Here is a 17,786-nt window from a genome sequence, read left to right as displayed (position 1 = left end):
AAGCATACAGGTATTAACATGGAGTTCAGAAAGTTAAGAAAAGGCCTATCTCACATAGAGTTCCAGCCTGGTTGGGTTCTTCCTCAAGTCCTCCTCCACGAGCCTGCTTTAATCAGAAACTCTCCAGCAAGCTGATTGTGGAAGCTTTTTATAGGTCTGGAACAGAGGCAGTTCATACACACTACTTCAAGCTGACTGGTTGGCATCATCCAAATCCATTGGTTTTGAAAGTGTGCTCAAGTTGAGTTCACAATCTAGCTTCTGAGAACAATACCTTCTTAAGGAATAGCCAGGTGTGATTACAATCCAATTAACTTGAAGTAGGCTAATCAGCAGTCAATCACTCACTTGATTCAATCAGTCTAGATTAATCTCCAGGTGGGTCTTTGAGTATCTGCGAAATCCCATTATTTCATCACAGTATGGAGCAGCTAGGTGGCACAGTGGATAGAGCACCGGCCCTGGAGTCAGGAGGACCTGAGTTCAAATCTGGCCTTAGACACTTAACACTTACTAGCTGAGTGACCCTGGGCAAGTCACTTAACCCTAATTGCTTCACCCCCCCAAAAAAAATAAGAAAGACATGGGTAGTCTGATTAGCACAATAACCTAAGACAATTCCAAAGGACTGATGATGAAAAATGCTATCCAATGATAAACCCTTGAGTTCAGCTTGTAGCAATATTGGCTATCACTTTATTTTTCTTGCTTTCTTTTTCAACATGGCTAATAGAGAAATATATTTTACATGACTTCACACATATAATGGGTATCATATTGCTTGACTTCTCAATGGGCAAGCCATAAAGGGCTTGAGGGAGAGAGAAAATTTAGAACTAATTTTTTGTAAAAAAAATTATATTTTAAAATAAATAATTTTTAAAATATGGGCTTTCACAACAGAGAATAGCTTAAGGTCCCTGAAATGGAATATACTGTTCCACTCATTTTTCTCCTAATCTACTCTGAGCCAAATTGTGCCCATCTAGTCTACCTACCTAAAAGGAGTTTGTAAGACAGCATGGTGTATTACATAGAGAAAAGGCCTGGGAGTCATGAAGACCTAGGTTCAAGTCTGGCTTCTGTCATACATGGGCTAGTGACCCCAGGCAAGGAGACCTCACATAACTTTTCAATGTTCTAGGCAACTTTAGTTGCAGAGAAGGGAGAGTAAGCTACTCAACAGAAGTTCACTCTGCCAATGAAATCACACGCACACAAAAAAAATTAAGGAGGGCAGTCTCTGATCAGGGCAGCTGTGTGTGGTACCTTAGTTCATAGAGTGCTAGGCCTGGAGTCAAGAAGACTCATCTTCCTTATTTCACATCTGGTCTCAGACACTTACAAGGTGGGTGACCCTGTGTAAGTCAGTTAACCCTGTTTGCCTCAATTTCCTTATCTATAAAATGAGGTGGAGAAGGAAATAGCTACACATTTCAGAATCTTTGCCAAGAAAACCCCAAATGGGGTCATGAAGAGGCAAACACGATTGATCACCCACAACCCATTAACCCTAGTCCGGTTTCTAACTCTTTGCCTCTTAAAACCAACTTGATTTGATCTCTTACAAGCAAGAGAATCAGGCTCACTAAACTTGTGTACATATGATACAATAATAGGTCAAAGCATAACAACCAGGATTTTCAACAGTTTCAACTAGTAGAATAGATTAAGTACATGACTGATCTGGCAAATTTGGCAGACATAGATAACTCTTTAGATTTGACCCCAAAGATAAAACACAAAGACAAGAGATTGAGTGTCTCAAACCCTAGTCTAACAGCTAGAAAATTTTATGAGGTCATGTAGCATTCTAGTCCAGGGCTTCTTAAACTTTTTCTACTTGTGACCCCTTTTTCTCCTGAGAAATTTTCATGCAATCCCAGGTATATAGGGATATAAAATAGGTATACATAACCTTTTATTGTTGCTAAATTTTTCATGACCCCCATATTCAGTTACCTGACCAACCCACAGTTTAAGAAGTTTTGTTCTAGTCCATTCCCCTGCCTTCAGGCAGGATAATACTGAAACTAGGTCAAGAAGATAAAAATCTGGGGGCAGCTAGGTGGTGCAGTGGATAAAACACCTGGCCTGAATTCAGGAAGACCTGAGTTCAAATCCGGCCTCAGACACTTGACACTTACTAGCTGTGTGACCCTGGGCAAGTCACTTGACCCTCATTGCCCCACAATAAACAAATAAATAAATCAATAAGCAAACAAACAAATGGATAAATAAATAAGATAAAAATCTCCCTTTAAAAATTTCCTAAGAAGATTTTGAAATATTACTCAGGAACATATTCTAGTATTTAAGGAGATTTACTCTCAAGAAGTTCTTTATATCTAAACTGACTCATTCATTCTGTAGGAAAAGGTTATTGTGTTGTTGTTGTTGTTTTTTTTTTTCAGCAAAAATTGAGGACAACTGTGCCTTCTGTAAAGTCTAAAATTCTAGCTGTGATGTTTAAAATCTAATGTGTGGTCACCTGATCTGACCCCAGTGTGGGGGAATAAACTAGCTAAGATTTGCTGATCAATTCAGCAAGAGTTTAGGCTTTTAAGTATTTATTAAAGTGTATTAGAAGTTAGTGAAGAGAGCGAGAGAGGAAAACCCTAGTTTGGATCTATTTGGTATAGCCAGAGAGAAAAACTTGCCTTTTCCTAACAGCCCACATCAAGTTCCCTGCCACCACCCCAAAGTCCAGACGAAAAGATCTTGCTTCTCCAAGGCTTCTCCCAGAAGCCCCCTAGGAAACAGGGCCATCCACACACACATAGCTTCAAGCTAATTGGCTGGTAACTTTGATACACAAGACCCACAGGCATTAGACATACTTTTTGGACGACAGTTTGACATTCGAAAACCCAGAAAGGTCACTTCCAGACGCCAAAGTCACATGCTTTCTTTTCATGGTGGAGCTTCCCTGCAATATCTTTCTCAGCAGGTTGGTAGTGCTCTAATTCTCACACTCCTAAACCAGTCAACCATTTATTCAGTCAATATATATGTATTAAGTGCCTACTATGTGCTAGACACTATGCTAAGCATTGGAGATACAGAGAGAGGCAAAAGACAGTCCCTGCTTCAAGGAGCTCACCATCTAATGTAGGGCCAGGAAGGAAAACAAGCAAAGAAATAAGTATAAGCTATTGTTCAGTCACTCAGGAGCAACTCTTTGTGACCCTGTGAGCCATACTAATACTGTCCATGGGGGTTTTCTTGCAAAGATAATGGAGTGGTTTGCCAATTCCTTCCCCAGCTCATTTTGCAGATGAGGAAAATGAGGCAAACAAGGTTAAATGACTTGCCCAGGGTCACACAGCTAGTTAGTGTTTGAAGTCAGATTTTAACTCAGTGACTCCAGGCCCAGCACTCTATCCACTGTGTCACCTAGCATGCCCCATTGCCAGCTAGAACCAACTTAAAATATGATTGGGAAATGTTTACCAAAACAAAGTAAAATACAATACAACATGGATAACATCATATCCTATGAGTCACACAGTCATCTTGTGTCAGAGGAGAGACTTGTATGGCTCTTCCCAGACCCCGCATGCTGCTTCTCTGTATGTTTGTAAACATACATACATGTAGTTTTGAAAATTAAATTAATTTGAGATAAAAAATTTACAACTCTGGGAAAATTATTTTATTCTTTTTTTAAACTTGGTTTCTCTTTCAGGGCAGCCAGAGTAAACTGGAAGAGAAATGAGCAGCTAGTAGGTTCTTCCCATCCACTAGGTTGGACTGCCTCAGAGGAGTGAAGAAATTCCTTGGGGCTATGAAAGAGAGAAGTTCTTACTACCCACAGAGGTATCAAACTGCCATAAAGTTGTCCATCTTTACTTCTATCAAGAGCATTTCAAAATTTGCCTTTCACCTCACCTGTGCACTATAATTAAGTTCATCCATTCACCTCCTTCCATCCCTAAGCAGGTCACACCCTGGCACTCCAGCCTGTCCAGCGATTTCCTTGTTGGAGAAGGTTTGCAGGATTTCTGTACACCTGAGCCCCATGGCTGTACCAAGACTGCTTACATGGGTTCCTGTGCTAACTATACATGAGAACTGATCTGAAAAGAGAAAAGGGCCCAGCAGAGAACCTTGGGGAAAATCCACATTTAAAGGGAGGAATATTAATAATGAGCCAGCAAAAGACTAAAAGAAGGAGTTAGACTGGTAGGAGAACTAAGAAGGAGTTGTATCATGAAAATCCAAGAGAAGTTTACTCAGGAAGATAAGGTGGACAATAGTGTCAAATGCAAGAGTCAGAGCAGTAAAAATGAAGGCTACAAAAAGATTTGGCAATTAATAGATCCCTGTAACTTCAGAGAGAATAATTTCAGTTGACTGATGAAGTCCAAAGCCAAATTGCTAAGGGTTGAGAAGAGAAAAAGTTGGGGCTCTCAGTGTTGACTTTTTCTAGGGGTTTTTCTGACAAAGGAAGGAGAGATCTAGGACAATTGTTTGAGGGATGACAGGGTTTTTTAAGGATGATGGAGATGGGTGTGACTGTTGTTGTTTGTCCTTTATTCCTTCTCAAAGAGGACCATGACATCACCCTGATGTCAAGATCTTAAGCGAATTGGATTTAAGTGAGGAAGGGCTGTGCAAAGTCACCAGTCTCACTGTCTCCTCCAGAGCCATCTGGATCCAGTGGCAAGATATGTATCAGGATGACTGGAGATGTCCTTGGATGTTTAAGGCAATTGGGGTTAAGTAGCCTGCCCAGGGTCATACAGCTAGTAAGTGTCTGAGATGAGATTTGAACTCAGGTCCTCCCACCTTGAGGGCCAGTGCTCTATCCACTGGGCTATCTAACTGCCTAGGTATAAATGAAGGAACCAGGAGATAGAGAAGGGGGTAGAGTGATTCAATACGTTGTCACCTGTTGAAAAAAAGACAGAAGTGGGGTGGATTGAAAGGTATACAGAGAGAAAGAGAAAGGATCAGAAGCTGATTGGAAGAATGCTCCCTGTTGCTGATCTTATGATATAGATTCCCAGACATTTTTGTTTTTTCTATGCTCAAGATAGAGTGCCAGACCTGGAGTCAGGAAGACTTATCTTCCTGAGTTCAAATCTGGTCTCAGATACTTCCAGCCATATGACCCTGGGCAAGTCACTTAACAATGTTTGCCTCAGTTTCCTCATCCATAAAATGAGCTGAAGAAGGAAATGGCAAATAACTCCAGTATCTTTGGCCTAGAAACTCCAAATGGAGTCATGAAGAGTTGAACACAACTTATAATGACTGAACAACAACAACAACGATGCTCAAGACTGGAACATTTTTGTATCACAGCCTTACACAAAAGATTTCCCCAGGGATACATGTAAAACATGAAAATACTAAGATACCAGGAAAAGTTACCCAGAAACAGCAGACCACTCTGAACCTACTTAGAGAAATATCACCCCACCAAGAAGAGGTCTCACTTAACTCTTTTCTGCCTCTGAATCAATAATCTACCAGGAAGCCTGAAACTATGTGGGCATCTTGCCATTTGCTCTTCCACCATGTTCAAACCTTATTTCCAACCCTGAATTTACTTCTTGTCCTTGCTCTGGAAAGAGTAATCAAATAAGCAACATTGTGTGATGATCAACTGTAAAAGACTTAACTCTTCTCAGCAATACAATGATCCAAGGCAATTCCAAAAGACTTATGATGGAAAATGCTCTCCACATCTAGACAAAATAGGAAAGAAAACTATGGAGTCTAAATGCAGATAGAACTATACTACTTTCACTTTATTTGCTGCTGTTTTTTTCTTGTTGTTTTTCTTTTTGTTCTGATTATTCTTTTACAACATGACTAATGTGGAAATATATATATGATTGTACATATATAAGGCATATCTGATTGCTTGCCATCTTGGGGAGAGGGGAGAAAAGGCAGGTAGGGAGAAAAACTCATAATCTTACACAAATTAATATTGGAAACAATCTTTATGTGTAATTTGAAAATAAAATAAAATACTACCACAGTGTAATCAAATAAATGCTAGCATTGTCACTGAAAATAACATGATTATAGACTGCCCTCTAGCTTACGGTCTCTGTGTCTTCTCAGACCACTAGTACAATGCTTGGTATAATCAAACATAAATCCTTTTCCCTTTTCCCTTTTCCCTTCCCTTCCTTTCCTTCCTTCCTTCCTTTCTTCCAAGAAAACTCATTCTGCAATAGTCCAGTCTATAAATCCTACTTGAAAAGCTTTTCATCTGCCTACTTTTATTTTTTGCTTTTGAATGATGGCAGAGTAGAAAAGAGGCTTTTTGGTTTTTTAATTGATGACTGTTGTCTTTACCTTAGTTATTTCTGAAGATATCCTTCCTTACCCATCACATGATTATGTAACAAAGAAAAAACAGTCAAGCAAAACCAACTGAATCTGCCTGCTATATAGAATTCCACATCCATATTCCTTGATTTCTGTGTCAAAAATGTGTTCCAAATCCAGAGACTTCATTACAAAACATACCACCCATTTCCTGACAGAGAGGTGATGGATTTGGGATACAGAATAAGACATATTTTTTTTAACTAGGTGCATTTGTAACAAGTCATTGAGCAAGAAGATAAGCCCTTATTGAGTGTCTACTATATACTAAGCACTGTGCTAAGAGCTAAGCTTATGAAGAAAGACAAAAAACAAAACAAAAAAACCCCAACACCAAACAAACTCAGTCTCTGTTCTCAGAGTCAAGCCTAGTGAGGAGACAACAGGAAAACAGCATATAAAACTCCCATATACACATACACACATTATATATGATAAATTGGAGATTATCAACAAAGAGAAAGCACTAAGGGAAATCAGGCTCCAAAGGTGGAATTTTAGACAGAATTTAAAGGAAGCCAGGGGGTCCAAGAGATGGAGATAAGGAGGGAGAGAATTCTAAGAACGGCAGCAGGTTAAGAGTTGGGAGATAGGAAGTTAAGAACAACAAGGAAGCCAATGACTGGATTGAAAAGTACACAGGAGGGACAGCTAGGTGGCGTAGTGGATAAAGCACCAGCCTTGGATTCAGGAGTATCTGAGTTCAAATTCCGCCTCAGACACTTAACACTTACTAGCTGTGTGACCTTGGGCAAGTCACTTAAACCCCATTGCCCCACAAAAAGAAAGAAAGAAAGAAAAGAAAAATACACAGGAGCACGAGGGCAATAAGGTATCAAGACTAGAAAAGGCATAAGGGAACCAGCTGAAGAAAGACTGAATGATAAACAGAGGATTTTCTGTTTGATCCCTGAGGGTAATAGGGAGCCACTGGTCTTATTAAATTGGGGGTAGGGGATGACAAAGTCAGACCCAAACTTTAGGAAATTCAACTTGGCAAATGAGTTGAGGAGGGAGTGAAGTTGGGGGGAGGGAGAATGTGAAAAAAGAGGAAATATATTTTTTTATTCTTTGAAAATATTAAATTTAAAAGAACTAAAAGAGTGGACTTAATTTTCTCATTTCTTTTCCAGGGACAATAACATAGGATTTAGTTCCATTTTGTTAGCCTTTGCATTTATATAATTATGATAAATATGTATATTATTTTCCTGGTTTTACCTCCTTTATTTTGCATCATTTCATATGGCTTACAATGAGTCTCTGAATTCCTCTTATACATCAGTTCATATGGAGCAATAATGTTCCATTAAATTCACATAAACAATTTGTTCAGCCATTCTCTAGTTAATGGGCACCCATTTGGTTTCCAGTTTCACCTCCTTATGGTAAATAAAATGGGATCTCTGGGTCAAAGGGTAGGTGCACTTGTCAATTTGGGGGGCATAGTTCCAAATTGTGTGCCAGAAGTTGGACCAATTTAAGCTTAATGGAAGGATATTAAGTTGCCTGCTTTCTCATAGCCTTTCCTACAATGATGTTTTCTGTTTTGTGTCATGATTTTTAACCTCAATATGAGGTAAAATCAGAGAGGGTTTTTTTTTAATTTGCATTTAACTTATTACTAGTTATTTGAAGCAACCTTTCATAAAATCAGAAATTTAGTGTTAGAAGGGACCTGAGAAGTCATTGATCCCAACTCCCTTATTTTATAGATTAGGAAAATCAAGGTTAAGTGATTTGCAGAGGATTATACAGATATACAGTTTATGAGACAGGATTCAAACCCAGGTCATCCTGTCTTCAAGATGGCTCCAACATAATGCCTCTAAATATTAACAATTTCTAATTCTTCTTTTGACAACTGTTTATTTAGATCCTTGCATCACTTGCATATTAGAGAGTGGTTTTTGTTTTATCCATTCATGTTAATTTCCTATATGTCTTGGCCATCAGAATTTTATCAGAAATATTTGATGCAAGTTTTCTCCCAGTTAATGTTTTTTTCTTATCCAAACTACAATGATTTTGTTCACATAAAAGCGATTTAATAGGAGAAAGTTTGACAGAGACCTTAAAACTATGACAACAGATCTCATCAGTGTCCCTGGCTTCCTTACTGCACGTGATGAGGTTTATACCAGTCTTCCACCCTGTTCTCCCAACCCTGCCTTCATGCTACTGGTCTCAGTACTGCCCATATTATGGGCAATGAGACTTGACTCAGTGCCTTGTGTATTCTAGATGCTCAACAAATGGTTTTAATAGATTTGGGATTTTTAAACAACCATGAATGGATAACATGCTGATTTCTCTGTTAAGCACACCTTTGGCCCAAGTCTGGTAGTTTGCCCCATGGCATCAAAATACTAACAGTTTCAGAATCAATTATCCTGAGAGGTGAAAAACAAAATCTTGTAAGTTGAGTCTGCAAAACTGAACTTATGCCAATGCATAGTAATGTTACAAATAAGCCATTTTCTTCTTCTCTGAAGCTTCCTTACCCGCCTTCTGAGTAAATGCAAAGGTGAATCTTCCAGTTCCTTTGAAAGCAGTGTTATGAGGAAATTTAAGGACTTTTATCTGATCCTACTATTATATCTTTATCCCAGTCCCTACAGACTGGTTGGGTCCTCAAAATTTACTTCATCTTTCCTGAAGGCCCTTGAGGGGTCAGGGATAGCTCTTTAATGCCATAAGTTTAAGTTCCCAAATCATGTGCTTCTCCCTAAGATTATCAGTTGGGAATCATTTAGTCAGCCAGACTTTTAGACAAGGTTATTTACTAAGGTGATATATTAAAATGAGTTGGTATAAAATATCCCCATCAAAAAAAGCCTATTGGGGCAGCTAGGTGGCGCAATGGATAGAGCACCAGCCCTGGAGTTGGGAGGACCTAAGTTCAAATCCGATCTCAGACACTTGACACTTACTAGCTGTGTGACCTTGGGCAAGTCACTTAACCCTCATTGCCCAACAACAACAACAAAAAAAAGCCTATGATCTACTCTTCTACAAACACATGCAGAAACCATAGGGATGTGGTCTCAATCTTAGAAAGCACATGTGGCAAAAGGGTAACTCACAGCATCTGGGTGTTAGAAGCCCTTTTCCACTATTTATGGGATGCTGAAAAAGTTTTCCCTTAAAGCAGTGTAAATTAGCAACCATCTATCCATGGCTCCTGATACAGAGCTGCTGCCAGCTGATCAAAAGATGCTAGTCTGACATTGATGGGAAGTCCAAAATCTTCCAAATATTTTATTTTATTAAAATTTTTTTCTTTATTTCTTCAGAATTTTCCCCCACCTTACATGTAAAAACAAACTGTAACACCGATTTTTAAAACTTTATGTTCCAAATTCTCTTCCTTCCTCCCTATACCCCCTTAAGAACTCAAGCAATTCAGTATAAGTTATACATGTGCAGTCATACAAAACATAGCAGAAAAAAGAACTTTAGAAAAAGGAAGTAACAACAACAACAAAATACTTCCATCTGTATTCAGATACCATCAGTTCTTTCTTTGTAAATGGATTACATTTTTCATAAGTCCTTCAGAGTTGTCTTGATCATTGCATTGCTGAAAATAACTAAGTCATTTGCAGCAGATCATCTTACGATATCGCTATTATTTTGTATACACCACATTTCACTTTGCATCAGTTCCTGTAAGTTTTCCAGCTTTTTCTGAGAGCATCCTGCTCATCTTTTTTTTTTTAATTATTTTAATAATAAACTAAACTTATATAGTACACTAAAGGGAGATTTCCTTATAGAACACCCATGAGGTTGATTTTTGCAACAATAATAGCTACCATTTATATGGTACCTTATACCTGACAAAGAATTTTCTTCACAATAGTCCAGAAAAGTATCTTCCTCCTCCTCCTCCTCCTCCATTGCTCTTGTCTTTGCTTCAAATTTTTTCCCAGTTATTATTGCTGTGTTCCTCTTCTTCTTGTTTTTGGTGGGGCACTGAGGATTAAGTGACTTGCCCAGGGTCACACAGCTAGTAAGTATCAAGTGTCTGAGGCTGGATTTGAACTCAGGTCCTCTTGAATCCAGGGCAGGTGCTTTATCCACTGCACCACCTAGCTGCCCCCCTCAATCTTAATTCTTAAGCAGTTATTTTCTTCGGAGAGCTTTTCCATTTGGCTTTTTAAGCTGTTGACTTTTTTTCATGACTTTCCAGCATCACTCTCATTTTTTCCTCTACCTCTCTTACTTTATCTTCAAAGTCCTTTTTGAGAGCTTCTATGACCTGAGACCAATTCATATTTTTCTTGGAAGCTTTGGATGTAGGAGCTTTGACTTTCTTATCTAATTCTGAGGTTGTATTTCGATCTTCCTTTTCACCAAAGAAATTTTCTATGGTCCGCATCTCTTTCTGTCTGTTCATTTTGCTAGCCTATATATTGACTTTTAACTCATTCTTAAAGTGGAGCACTGCTTCTGGGATGCACTGTCCCAAGCTTCAGGGGGTCCCAGGTGGTATTATTTAAGGAAAGGCAATTCTGCACTAACCTGGCCTGTGCTCTGATCTGTAAATAACCCCAGGCCTCCTTGCTCTTTAACCCGGAAACAAAAAATCTGTTTCACTATGCTTGCAAGCTTCTGGTGAACCTGCACCCCTCCCCCACCTGGTCCCACCACTCAAGATTGCTTCTTGATTCCCAGCATGGGTAAAACAACCAAGTTCTGCCTCAGTGCCATCAGAGACCCCTGTAATCTTCCCTTGGCCAGATACTCAGCCCTCTCACCAGATGGTGAGCTTAGTTCTAGAAACTAATTCAGAGGCTCTGGGGGTCTCCTCTTATGTGGCCTGGGGCTGAATCTTCACATGAAGCAGCAGGGCTGTGCTTTGCTCTCACCCCAGTACAGCAGACCTTTCCTACCAACCTTCTAAGCCATCTTTGGCAGGAAAATGATCTCACCCCATCCTTTTGTTGGGTCTGCTGCTCTAGGAATTGTCTCATGGCATTATTTAAAGGTTTTTGATGTGATCATGTGGGGAGCTCCAAGAAGTTACTACCTTTCCTCCACCATCTTGGTTCCCCACCTCCCCCTAAATATTTTAAAATTCAAAACTCTTCTGGCCAAAGACAGTAGGGTTGGGGGGTGGGGAGAGGAACCTCAAAGGAATGGAGGGATGGGGGCAGCTAGGTGGCACAGTGGATAGGGCACCAGCCCTGGATTCAGGAGGACCTGAGTTCAAATCTGGCCTCAGACACTTAACTAGCTGTGTGACCCTGGGCAAGTCACTTAACCCCAATTGCCTCACCAAAAAAAAAAAAAAAAGAATGGAGGGATGGGTCAAGAAAACTTAGTCAAAGATGAAACCATAACCTCTTCTCCACCCCCACCCCCCCACCAGGAGGTTTCTTCTCAAGAGTATACAGGAAAACCCCCATTTCTCAAACCAAGTCTTCTCAGTTCACTCAGAAATCTCTGGTGTATAGCCAAGTTTCACCTCCCTACCTCATTTGAGTTTAAAGGTCTTTTAGCACTTAGGCTAGGGCCTTCAATTTGGTGATTGATTGAGACTTGTTCTCATCTACTTCAGGTATCAATGTTAAATGAGATGGGGTAGTTTAGACCCCAACCCCAAACTTACAGGTTTCAGGAGCTCTGACCTATACTCAATATGATATGAGTCTTCCAGAAGGTACCTCAGAATCTGCCTTGAGACCATTTTGTTTTTTCCTCCAATGACTTTGGGTAAACCCAAATAAAAAATGAAACACTGATTACAAAACGAATCTCAATTCTACAAGGCTGTGAATTTACATCTACCATCAGCTGTAGCATCACCTGGCCACTAGATGTCAGTATCACACAAATTAAAGGCCAGTATTTGCTTAACTAAAAATCAAGTATATATAGTATTAATACCAAATAGTTGGTATAACATTCATTGAATTTTAATAAACTTCACATATGCACGCATAACATAGTGGTGCTAAAGGAGGAAAAGGGCTTTATGAGGAGGCTAGAAAGGGTGAGTTGGACACCAAACAAATATATGCCCTGGGCATCTTCATGGCTGGGAATATTTACTGTATCTGTTCACTGACTTCCCCTATATCTGAAATACTCTCCTTCCTCACCTCTGCATCCTGTTTCCCCTGAATTCCTTTGAGTCTCAAATCAAATCCCACCTTCTTCAAGTTCCTTCCTCTTACCCCAATCCCTCACCCCTACTACTGCTGGTGCCTTTCATTCTAGGGTTACATCCCACTTATAATGTACATATCTGTACATAGTAGTTTGCACATGTTCTCCCCCATTAAAATGAACATTCCTTGAGGGCAAAGAATGCCATTGACTTTCTTTGCATCACCAAAGTTTAGCACAATTCCAGGCACAGTGTTTAATAAATGCTTGTTGACTGACTCCCCAGTTAAAGAAACTTCCTCTGCCAATCCAGGTTGGCACCTTCTCAGCAACATAGTCTTGGAAAATCAGTGAAAGCACCAAGAGTAACTTGCCTAGGGGCACACAGTCAACATGTATCATAGGATTTAAACCTAGGTCTTCTTGGCTTTGAGCAAAACCCTCAGATAGTTATAGCCACTCTTCACGTTATTACTTAGTAAATATTTGTTGAATTGAATTTGTTTTAATTGCTTCCCTATGAGGTCAAAGCATCTCTGTATATAAACTTTCTTTTCTTTTTTCTTTTCTTTTCTTTTAGATTTATTATTAAGTGCTTACTATGTCCCAAGAACTGCACTAAACAATGAAAATAAAAATACAAACAAAAAGAAAGCTAGCCCCTGCCCCCAAGGAGCTTACACTCTTTTACTGTTGCCAAATTTTGGGCAGTGCTCACATTCAATTACTTGACCCCATAGTGGGTTTGACCCACAATTTAGGAAGTTTTGGGCTAAATGACTTGCCTAGGGTCACATAACTTGTAAGTTTCTGAGATAAGATTTTTAATTAGGGGTTCCTGCCTCTGAGTCCAATGCTCTATCCATTACACCACCTAGCTGCTTCAGCTTTAGGTGTGAGGGAATTAAAGACTAGCTTTGCCTACTTCACAATTCTTTCGAGGGTCATGGGCCCCTAGGTAGGGTAGATACAGAAGCCCCTGTAGCAAAGTTGGAGGGCATGAGCAGGTACAGAAAAACACTTATTATGAGGCCACAAGCAAGCAATTTCTGGGAAAACTGCATTGCAAGCAGACAATACTTCTCCCCGACTTGTATAACATTTACCCAAGCTTGGTGACCCTTGACCTGAAGTAACAGGTGCATTTCACATCTCTTCATTAATGACATATGGATGGATGCTGGAAGGGCAGGTTACAAAGGCTGAACACAGAATTGACACTTGACAGAACTGTCAAATGTCTGAGGCCGGATTTGGACTCAGGTCCTCCTGAATCCAGGGCCAATGCTTTATTCACTGTGACACCTAGCTGCCCCTGACACTTGACACTTACTAGCTGTATGACCCTGGGCAAGTCACTTGACTCCAACTGCCTTGCAAAAAACAAAAACAAACAAACAAAAAAAACAATGCAATTTATGCATTTGCTTTGGTGGGAAAAGTAAAGGCTAGTTAACCCACACCCAACCTCAAAAGGAATGTATTTGCCTAAAGTACTACAAATTTCATCAAAAAGTCTTTAAAATACTCCAAAACCACATACTCTAGACCAGTGGTATCAAACTCAAACAGAAATGGGAGCCACTAATCCATACATAAGGATCCCTGCAAGTGCCCTGTTAACTTAGTTTTAAAATGTAACATTATCCATGTTTTATTGTAATTTTTTTATTTTGTCAAATATTTCCCAATTACATTTTAATCTGCTTCTGGGCTATACTTGACAGTGTTGTGAATGTATCTGTTACCCCTACCCTAGTTAGTAACCACAATGTAGAAAGAAAAAAAATTGTGGAGTTGGCTAGAAACTCATAGTAGAGAAAATCCAGAGTAACCTTTGGCCCTAAGCTAAATTCTGGGTTCACAAGGACAGGATTTTATCTTGGTCTTTGTTGTTGTTTACTTGTTTCAGTCATATCCAACTCTTCACACACTCATTTGGGGTTTTCTTGCCAAAGATACTGAAGTGGTTTGCCATTTTCTTCTCCAGCTCATTTTACAGATGAGAAAACTGAGACAGACAGGGTTAAGTGCTTTGTCCAGATTCACCCAGCTTGTAAATATCTGAGGTCATATTTGAACTCAGGAAGGGGAGTCTTTCTGACTTCAGGCCCAGCACTTTATCTACAGTGCTGCCCAGCTGCCCTAATCTTGGTAGCTTCATGAATAATTTTGCTCTTTGGCTTGTGCTTTCCCCAATGAACATCAGAACTGGGCAAGGCAAATTCACAAAATATCAGAATTAACCTGGTCATGGGCCTTTTATAACTTGTTAAGAAGACAGTGGCAGAAGAAAGTGGAGCAACAAGCATCAAGACAATTCCTAGGCAGACTCACTACACCAAGGAACCAGCAACAAAAGCCAAGGCCCCAGATTGCTATGCACAAATACAAAAACAAGTAACAAGCAAAGTAAAAATAAGCATCCTAATAAAAGAAGGCAGTTGGTCTGATAGGTATCATGAAGTTTTGTTGTGATGAGACTCCAGAAAATTTTTTTATTTAAAAAGAAAAGTCTAGGTAAAAGATGGTGGGGTTCAATAACATTGTGTTCAATAACATTTCCTTTGAGGAAATTCAAGGATCTAAGGAGGTGGGGTGGGCAAACATGGTGGAGAACATTTGCATAAAGATAAGTAGAAGCAGAAGTATATAATTGATAGATATATGGATATATCATATATGACATATATGGTATAGTCATCTGAGTATATGACAGATAAAAAGAGGAAATAGATGAGAAATTCAAAAAACAAATCAACAATAGAATGTTAGCAAGATATGTAAGTGATAAGGTACTTCAATTTTCTGGATGTCTCCTGAAGCCTTCTTTCTGCAAAAGCAAAGCAACTAATAAACAAACTCTTGACTATTTTGATAGCTTCATCCTTCAAAAGATGGAAGAGCCAATGAGTACCAATTCTGTTCCATATCTAATTCTCACTCACAAGAGGGAGATGTTTCCTGGGTTAGAAATGATAGGTACCATGAAGTGAATTAATGACTCCATTTTAGGATTTTTGATAGAGAAGATGAACGCTCATCATGGTTTAATGCGAACTCTTAATTTTAGGAAAGCACATTTCAAAGAGCTTGGAGAAAGCATAGATAGGATCCCAAGATTAAATTTTATAAGAGAAAACAGGTCAAGATGGATAGTAGGAATTCAATAATTAAATTCTGAAGATAAAAGGAGAAACAATTCTGATGGAGAAAAGTCAGAGTTGTCTTAAGAGACTGTTGATGCATAGGGAATTCATCAGCCTTCTTAAGAATTTTTTTTTATTATGAGGCAATTGTGGTTAAGTGCCTTGCCCAAAGTCACATGGCTAGTTAGGTCACATGGCTAGTAAGAGTCTGAGGTCAGATTTGAACTCAGGTCCTACCTGATATCAGGGTAGGTGCGCCTTCCACTACAACAACGAGCTGCCCCATCCTATTAAAGAATTTTAAAAGAATTGTACCAAAGGAAGGAATAGGGTCAGCTAATGAAGAATGAATGCAAAAGTGTGGTACCATTATGTTAGGATAGTTTTATTAGTGTTAAAATTCAGAATAAGCTGAGAATGGCAAGGAAAACTAGGCAACAAAGGGCCCCACTCTTACCCCCCTCCCCCCCCCAAGTCTGGCTCACCTGCTCCATCTCAAAGGCGTGCCCAAGCTCCAAACCCTTGATGAAGCGATCGATCCACGTCATCCTCCTCAGCCCAAGCAACAGGGAGCAGCTCCACTTGCTGCTTTCTCCACGCACCCCAGGCTGCACTTCCTCACCTTCCTTCTATTCCCAGAGCTCAAACTGCACAACATCCAGTGATGCTTCTTTTTCTCAGAAACTTCGTGGATTATAAAGTACCTGCCCTTCCCCCCAAACCCTCACCCCACCATCCTGGGGTGCGTGTGCGGGAGAGGGAAGGAGGGCAGAGTTTCTGTGTGTCCTTGCCAGCCTGTAGATGTGCATCGTCTCTCTGCTGGTGTGAGGGGGGTGCCAGCATGGGTTTTCTCCCCCAAGGTCGGGGAAGCTTTCTGCTTCTTTCCTGAATCTCCGACATAAATGATCTGATTCTTTGACCCCTTTTTGTTTGACCACATCCTACTCCTCTGCCCTATATGCACATCACTGTCAACACCTCCACCATCACTGGCCCCAGAGTCACCTCCTAAATCTTTTTTTTTGGGGGGGGAGGGGGCAATGAGGGTTAAGTGACTTGCCCAGGCTCACACAGCTAATAAGTGTCAAGTGTCTGAGGCCGGATTAGAACTCAGGTTCTCCTGAATCCACAGCCGGTGCTTTATCCACTGCTCTATCTAGCTGCCCCCTACCTCCTAAATCTTAACCAAACTTTGTCCCGAACCTTCCCTGACAAGGTGGCCCAAGCACCCGGTGTTTGGTCGCCTGATCCTTTTGGGCAAGAGAAACTAGTTCTCCTTTCTTGTTCTCCAGCCAAGGGAAAGAATGCTTTCCATATACATCCTCAACAAGTGGAACTCTAGTTTGCTTGGCTTTCTTGGGGTCTGAAGACAGTGCACTTAGGCCAGAAATCCTTCCCAGCTATCCTTCATCTTTCTGCTTTCCCATGCTTCCAGATCCCCATTCCCCACTCCCCCCCTGCCCTCCAAGGGACCTTTTCCCTATTAGGAAATACATAGATATGCGTTTGAATTTTTTTCTTTTCTTTCTCTCTCTCTCTTTTTTTTTTTTGCAGGGCAATGAGGGTTAAGTGATTTGCCCAGGGGCACACAGCCTTGAACTCTGGTCCTCCTGAATGCAGGTCCAGTGCTGTATCCATTGCACCACCTAGCTGACCCTGCTTTTGAATTTTGTAGGTTTATTTCATATGCTGAGACATGGTGAAAGCTGTTAATTCTAGTAGTTTTTAGTTTATTCTCTAGGATTCACTACCAATACCATATCTTCTGCAGAGAATGATAGTTTTGTTCCTCAGTGCCTATTTTAATTCATTCAATTTCTGCTTCTTTTGAAACTAGTTTCTATCTCTAGTTTCTGTTTTACTTTGCATTTCTCTGATTAATAGTGATTTAGAGCATTTTTTCATATGACTATAGATAGTTTTGATTTCTTTGTCTGAAAACTGCCTGTGCATACCCTTCGACCATTTGTCAATTGGGGAATGACTTATATTTTTATAAATTTGACTCAGTTCTCTCTCTATATTGAATAAATGAGGCCTTTGTCACAGATACTTGGGGGTTTTTTTGGTTTTTTTTTTAGAGATAATTGTTTCAAAAATTCTTTTCCAGTTTTCTGCTTCCCTTATAATCATGGTTACATTAGTTTTGTTTGAGAAAAAAAATCTTTT

The sequence above is a fragment of the Dromiciops gliroides genome, chromosome 1 (assembly GCF_019393635.1).
Source record: "Dromiciops gliroides isolate mDroGli1 chromosome 1, mDroGli1.pri, whole genome shotgun sequence".
Taxonomy (NCBI): Eukaryota; Metazoa; Chordata; class Mammalia; order Microbiotheria; family Microbiotheriidae; genus Dromiciops; species Dromiciops gliroides.
The sequence above is the reverse complement of the archived record's forward strand: the minus strand, read 5'-3'. Positions refer to the sequence as shown.